Raw genomic sequence first — 7,500 nt, 5'->3', positions numbered from 1 at the left:
GAACATTTCACGTCGTAATATCTCGCCAAGTCCAGACCTCGGCGATAGGTAGTATCTGACACCGTCCGCTCGGGACTGACATCGACTTGGACTCGGGCTGATGATGGGGAGGCGTTTAAGGACGTGAACATTTTTCCTTATAAAAATTAAAGTCGACAATGAATATTGATTCTGATTACTGATTTACGCTTTAAAAACACATTAGAAGGCAACCAAATCGAATTTGAGGAAATTCCACGATCAGAAAATTTTTTTCGAAAAAAAAAAAAATCCGAAAAATATTTTTCGATTCCGATTACTGATTTACTCTTTTAGAACACATTAGGAGGCAACCAAATCAAATTTGAGAAAATTCCACAATCAGAAAATTTTTTTCGAAAAAAAAAAAAATTCGAGGACACCTCGGTCATGGCAAGTTATTTCCCACAATCCATTCCCCGATCCACGTACATCCCAGAAAAAATCATCTCTCTAACTATCCTGGTTCAAAAGTTGTATCGGAACATTTTCACGTCGAAAATATATCTCTAAGTCCAAACCGATGCACCACGTAAACTAGGGCAGACCGATGCACCACGTAATATCGGGCAGACCGATGCAGAACGTAAACTCGATCATACCGATGCTTCACGTAATCTCGATCTTACCGATGCACCACGTAAACAAGGGCAGACCGATGCAGAACGTAAAGTAGATCTTACCGATGCACCACGTAATCTCGATCTTACCGATGCACCACGTAATCTCCATCTTACCGATGCACCACGTGAACTGGATCTTACCGATGCAGAACGTGAATTGGATCTTACCGATGCAGAACGTGAATTGGATCTTACCGATGCACCACGTAAACTCGATCATACCGATGCACCACGTAATCTCGGGCAGACCGATGCACAACGTAAATGACGATCGGGACCGGGGCGATCGGTCGTATCTGACACCGCCGGCTCGGTTCTAACATCGTCAATGAGTCGGGGTTGTAAAAAAGGACGTGAACATTTTTCCTTATAAAAATCAAACCCGACCATGGATTTTGATTCTGATTGTTGATTATCGCTACTAGAACATATAAGGAGGCAACCAAATCAAATTTGAGAAAATTCCACGATCAGAAAATTTTTTTCGAAAAAAAAAAAAAATCGTAATCACCTCGGTCATGGCGAGTTATTTTCCGTATTTCATTCCACAATCAACGTACAACATAGAAGAAATCATCTCTCTAACTATCCTGGTTCAAAAGTTGTATCGGAACATTTCACGTCGTAATATCTCGCCAAGTCCAGACCTCGGCGATAGGTAGTATCTGACACCGTCCGCTCGGGACTGACATCGACTTGGACTCGGGCTGATGATGGGGAGGCGTTTAAGGACGTGAACATTTTTCCTTATAAAAATTAAAGTCGACAATGAATATTGATTCTGATTACTGATTTACGCTTTAAAAACACATTAGAAGGCAACCAAATCGAATTTGAGGAAATTCCACGATCAGAAAATTTTTTTCGAAAAAAAAAAAAATCCGAAAAATATTTTTCGATTCCGATTACTGATTTACTCTTTTAGAACACATTAGGAGGCAACCAAATCAAATTTGAGAAAATTCCACAATCAGAAAATTTTTTTCGAAAAAAAAAAAAATTCGAGGACACCTCGGTCATGGCAAGTTATTTCCCACAATCCATTCCCCGATCCACGTACATCCCAGAAAAAATCATCTCTCTAACTATCCTGGTTCAAAAGTTGTATCGGAACATTTTCACGTCGAAAATATATCTCTAAGTCCAAACCGATGCACCACGTAAACTAGGGCAGACCGATGCACCACGTAATATCGGGCAGACCGATGCAGAACGTAAACTCGATCATACCGATGCTTCACGTAATCTCGATCTTACCGATGCACCACGTAAACAAGGGCAGACCGATGCAGAACGTAAAGTAGATCTTACCGATGCACCACGTAATCTCGATCTTACCGATGCACCACGTAATCTCCATCTTACCGATGCACCACGTGAACTGGATCTTACCGATGCAGAACGTGAATTGGATCTTACCGATGCAGAACGTGAATTGGATCTTACCGATGCACCACGTAAACTCGATCATACCGATGCACCACGTAATCTCGGGCAGACCGATGCACAACGTAAATGACGATCGGGACCGGGGCGATCGGTCGTATCTGACACCGCCGGCTCGGTTCTAACATCGTCAATGAGTCGGGGTTGTAAAAAAGGACGTGAACATTTTTCCTTATAAAAATCAAACCCGACCATGGATTTTGATTCTGATTGTTGATTATCGCTACTAGAACATATAAGGAGGCAACCAAATCAAATTTGAGAAAATTCCACGATCAGAAAATTTTTTTCGAAAAAAAAAAAAAATCGTAATCACCTCGGTCATGGCGAGTTATTTTCCGTATTTCATTCCACAATCAACGTACAACATAGAAGAAATCATCTCTCTAACTATCCTGGTTCAAAAGTTGTATCGGAACATTTCACGTCGTAATATCTCGCCAAGTCCAGACCTCGGCGATAGGTAGTATCTGACACCGTCCGCTCGGGACTGACATCGACTTGGACTCGGGCTGATGATGGGGAGGCGTTTAAGGACGTGAACATTTTTCCTTATAAAAATTAAAGTCGACAATGAATATTGATTCTGATTACTGATTTACGCTTTAAAAACACATTAGAAGGCAACCAAATCGAATTTGAGGAAATTCCACGATCAGAAAATTTTTTTCGAAAAAAAAAAAAATCCGAAAAATATTTTTCGATTCCGATTACTGATTTACTCTTTTAGAACACATTAGGAGGCAACCAAATCAAATTTGAGAAAATTCCACAATCAGAAAATTTTTTTCGAAAAAAAAAAAAATTCGAGGACACCTCGGTCATGGCAAGTTATTTCCCACAATCCATTCCCCGATCCACGTACATCCCAGAAAAAATCATCTCTCTAACTATCCTGGTTCAAAAGTTGTATCGGAACATTTTCACGTCGAAAATATATCTCTAAGTCCAAACCGATGCACCACGTAAACTAGGGCAGACCGATGCAGAACGTAAAGTGGATCTTACCGATGCAGAACGTGAATTGGATCTTACCGATGCACCACGTAAACTCGATCTTACCGATGCACCACGTAATCTCAATCTTACCGATGCACCACGTGAACTGGATCTTACCGATGCAGAACGTGAATTGGATCTTACCGATGCACCACGTAAACTCGATCTTACCGATGCACCACGTAATCTCGATCTTACCGATGCACCACGTGAACTGGATCTTACCGATGCAGCACGTGAACTGGATCTTACCGATGCACCACGTAAACTCGATCTTACCGATGCACCACGTAATCTCAATCTTACCGATGCACCACGTGAACTGGATCTTACCGATGCAGAACGTGAATTGGATCTTACCGATGCACCACGTAAACTCGATCTTACCGATGCACCACGTAATCTCAATCTTACCGATGCACCACGTGAACTGGATCTTACCGATGCAGAACGTGAATTGGATCTTACCGATGCACCACGTAAACTCGATCTTACCGATGCACCACGTAATCTCGATCTTACCGATGCACCACGTGAACTGGATCTTACCGATGCAGAACGTGAATTGGATCTTACCGATGCACCACGTAAACTCGATCTTACCGATGCACCACGTAATCTCAATCTTACCGATGCATCACGTAATCTCGATCTTACCGATGCAGAACGTAAACTCGATCATACCGATGCACCACGTTATCTCGGCAGACCGATGCAGAACGTAAAAAAAAAGCTTACAGCACGCGGTGTTCCCAAGCGGTCACCCATCCAAGTACTAACCGCGCCCGACGCTGCTTGGCTTCAGTGTTCTGACGAGAACTGGCAATTTCAGCGTGGTATGGCCGTAAACAACAAATATAGCGATATTTTCTATGATATCTCACTTTTTGGGAGCGGAAAGGACGTGAACGTTTTTCCTTATAAAAAATGAAATAACTTTTGGATATTAATTCTGATTGTTGATTTAAGTTTTAAGAACACATTAGGACATATCTCAATGAAATTTGAGGGATTTCCGAAATCGAAAAATATTTTTCGAAAAAAAAAAAAAATCCCAGAAGACCTCGGTCATCTCAAGTTTATTTCCATATTCTATTACACAATCAACGTACATCACAAAAGGAACCATCTCTCTAACTATCACAGTTAAATTTTTGTATCGGAACATTTCACGTCGGAATATCTCGCTAAGTCCAGACCGGGGAGATCGGTCGCATTTGACACCGTCCGCTCCGGTCTAACATCGTCTTGGAGTCGGGGTAACGATGGAGAGGCGTTTAAGGACGTGAACATTTTTCCTTATAAAAATTAAAGTCGACAATGAATATTGATTCTGATTACTGATTTACTCTTTTAGTACACATTAGAAGGCAACGCAATCAGATTTGAGGAAATTTCAAGATCAGAAAATTTTTTTCGAAAAAAAAAAAAATTCAAGAACACCTGGGTCATGGCAAGTTATTTCCCACAATCCATTCCACAATCAACGTACAACATAGAAGAAATCATCTCTCTAACTATCCTGGTTCAAAAGTTGTATCGGAACATTTCACGTCGAAATACCTCGCCAAGTCCAGACCGGGGCGATAGGTAGTATCTGACACCGTCCGCTCGGGACTGACATCGACTTGGACTCGGGCTAATGATGGGGAGGCGTTTAAGGACGTGAACATTTTTCCTTATAAAAATTAAAGTCGACAATGAATATTGATTCTGATTACTGATTTACGCTTTAAAAACACATTAGAAGGCAACCAAATCAAATTTGAGGAAATTCCAAAATCAGAAAATTTTTTTTCAAAAAAAAAAAAATCCGAAAAATATTTTTCGATTCTGATTACTGATTTACTCTTTTAGAACACATTAGAAGGCAACGAAATCAAATTTGAGTGAAATCCAAAATCAGAAAATATTTTTCGAAAAAAAAAAAAAATTCGAGAACACCTCGGTCATGGCAAGTTATTTTCCACAATCCATTCCCCAATCAACGTACATCCCAGAAAAAATCATCTCTCTAACTATCCTGGTTCAAAAGTTGTATCGGAACATTTTCACGTCGAAAATATATCTCAGAGTCCAGACCGATGCAGAACGTAAACTCGATCATACCGATGCTTCACGTAATCTCGATCTTACCGATGCACAACGTAAACTAGATCACACCGATGCAGAACGTAAACTCGATCATACCGATGCACCACGTAAACTCAGGCAGACCGATGCAGAACGTGAACTCGATCTTACCGATGCACCACGTAATCTCGATCTTACCGATGCACCACGTAAACTCGGGCAGACCGATGCAGAACGTGAACTCGATCTTACCGATGCACCACGTAAACTAGGGCTGACCGATGCATCACGTAAACGACGATCGAGAGGCGCGAAAGGACGTGAACGTTTTTCATTATAAAAATTGAAATAAATGATAAATAATGATTCTGATTGTTGATTATCATTTTTAATAAGCATTAGGAGGCAACCAAATGAAATTTGAGGAAATTCCGATAATAGAAAATTTTTTCGAAAAAAAAAAAAAATTCATGAAATCCTCGGTCATCGCAAAATATTTACCATATTCTGTTCGATAATCAACGTATATTTAAGAAGGAATCATATCTGTATCTATCTTGGTTCAAATTTTGTATCGGAACATTTTGACCAAAGTCCGAGCTTCGGCCGAAACAGACACCGCTGACCTGGCCTATCGATCGACCGAGAGTCGGGGATAGAGCGTAAGTGTTGTCTGGAGGGGAACCCTGTGCTCTCCTGACATATATAGGGAAGGTGGTCGCGTTGGGCGATGCAGAACGTTTGGATCGGGAATTATATTTTTGGTTCAGCTATTGGAATATGGTTTATTGTTGGTATATATTGGCGAAATAACGTTCTTACTGACTGGGGATATTCATAAAAATGAGTCCGGAGATTTTCAGATCGAAGTCCGAGTGATCCGACTTGGAAGGCGTGTTGGGTGGGTCGAGATGGCTTAGATAGATCAGACGAGGCGGGCTAAGTGTTGACGTCATGCATCGGTCCATTTTCAGATTGAGTCCGAGTAATCCGACTTTGAAAGAGTGTTGGGTGCGTCGAGACTGTTTAGATAGATCGGACGAGGCGGACTAGGTGTTAACGACATGCATTGGTATATTTTCTGATCGGAGTCCGAAGAAATCGGCCCTAGTAGGCGCAGCGGACGGTCGAGACGGCCTCGGTGGGTCGGATCGATCGGGAAAAGTTTGCTAAATCGTGTCTGGAGGGGAACCTTGGGTTCTCCTGACATATATAGGGGATAAGGTTTGGGTGAACGATTCTTCACGTAAAAGTTGAGTAATTTATTTTTCGATAAGCTTTTGGATATTGATGAGAAGTATATGTATATCTTCGATTAAAAGAATTCTTACCGTCTCCATGTATATTATATTAGATATATAAGAAATAGTTAACGTGATGCATCGGCCGATTTCCGGATCGGAGTTCGAGAGATGCGACTTTCGATGCGCGATGGGTGGATCGAGACGGCCTAGATCGATCGGACGAGGCGGACTAGGTGTTAACGACATGCATCGGCGGATTTTCTGATCGGAGTCCGAAGAAATCAGCTCTAGTAGGCGCGGCGAACGGTCGAAACGGCCTCGATCGATCGGACGAGGCGGACTAGGTGTTAACGACATGCATCGGCGGATTTTCTGATCGGAGTCCGAAGAAATCAGCTCTAGTAGGCGCGGCGAACGGTCGAAACGGCCTCGGTGGGTCGGATCGATCGGGAAAAGTTTGCTAAATCGTGTCTGGAGGGGAATCCGGGGTTCTCCTGACATATATAGAAGGGGTGGAGAATGGGTCCTGTCCTAGACTGTTTGGAGTTCTTTTTAGGATGATATTCAGTTGGTAAGTGGTAGACCCGAATCCGACCTCGGCGTTTGGGTACTGGCAAGGTGTGTTGGTTTCGGCTTTCGCATCTTGGGTCGCTTTCGTCAACCTCATGCAGCGAGGTCGCGGTCCGCTTCGTCTCTTTGTAGTCGAATGGCCTTTAAGCGACCAACCTTAAAATCGTGATCCTCTGCCCGTTGCGGGTTATGTTCACAAAAAATTTGCAACCACTCAATTCGTTCCGAGCGACAAATATTGTTGAATCTCGAATCACCGTGTCGTTATATTCACATGTATAGCGAAGGGTCGAGATGGAATGTGTATAAGAAATTAGTTGATAGCCGGGGGTTCGTATTATATATGGACGCCTTGGCGAGGGATTGTTTCTAGAAACTTTCTCATTTTTGATCGGTGTTTTGTCCGAGATGATGATGATGTATATATAGCTTGAGTCTCATGCTGACTGGGGGCTGTTACGTCGTTTCGTCGAGGACTTGCACTTACTGATGTGCGGCGCTAGTCGAAGTCAATCGACATGGCTAGT

General features: G+C 42.3%; 1 non-coding gene across 1 annotated transcript; it reads right to left on the bottom strand.

The window, feature by feature from the left end:
* Window positions 1–3,817: 3,817 nt before the first annotated feature.
* On the bottom strand, window positions 3,818–3,936 carry LOC123688429. The gene has a single exon (XR_006749951.1). It is a non-coding gene; the product is annotated as a 5S ribosomal RNA (ribosomal RNA).
* Window positions 3,937–7,500: the final 3,564 nt, after the last annotated feature.

This window comes from Harmonia axyridis, chromosome X, assembly GCF_914767665.1.
Source record: "Harmonia axyridis chromosome X, icHarAxyr1.1, whole genome shotgun sequence".
NCBI lineage: Eukaryota > Metazoa > Arthropoda > Insecta > Coleoptera > Coccinellidae > Harmonia > Harmonia axyridis.
The sequence above is the reverse complement of the archived record's forward strand: the minus strand, read 5'-3'. Positions and strand labels throughout refer to the sequence as shown.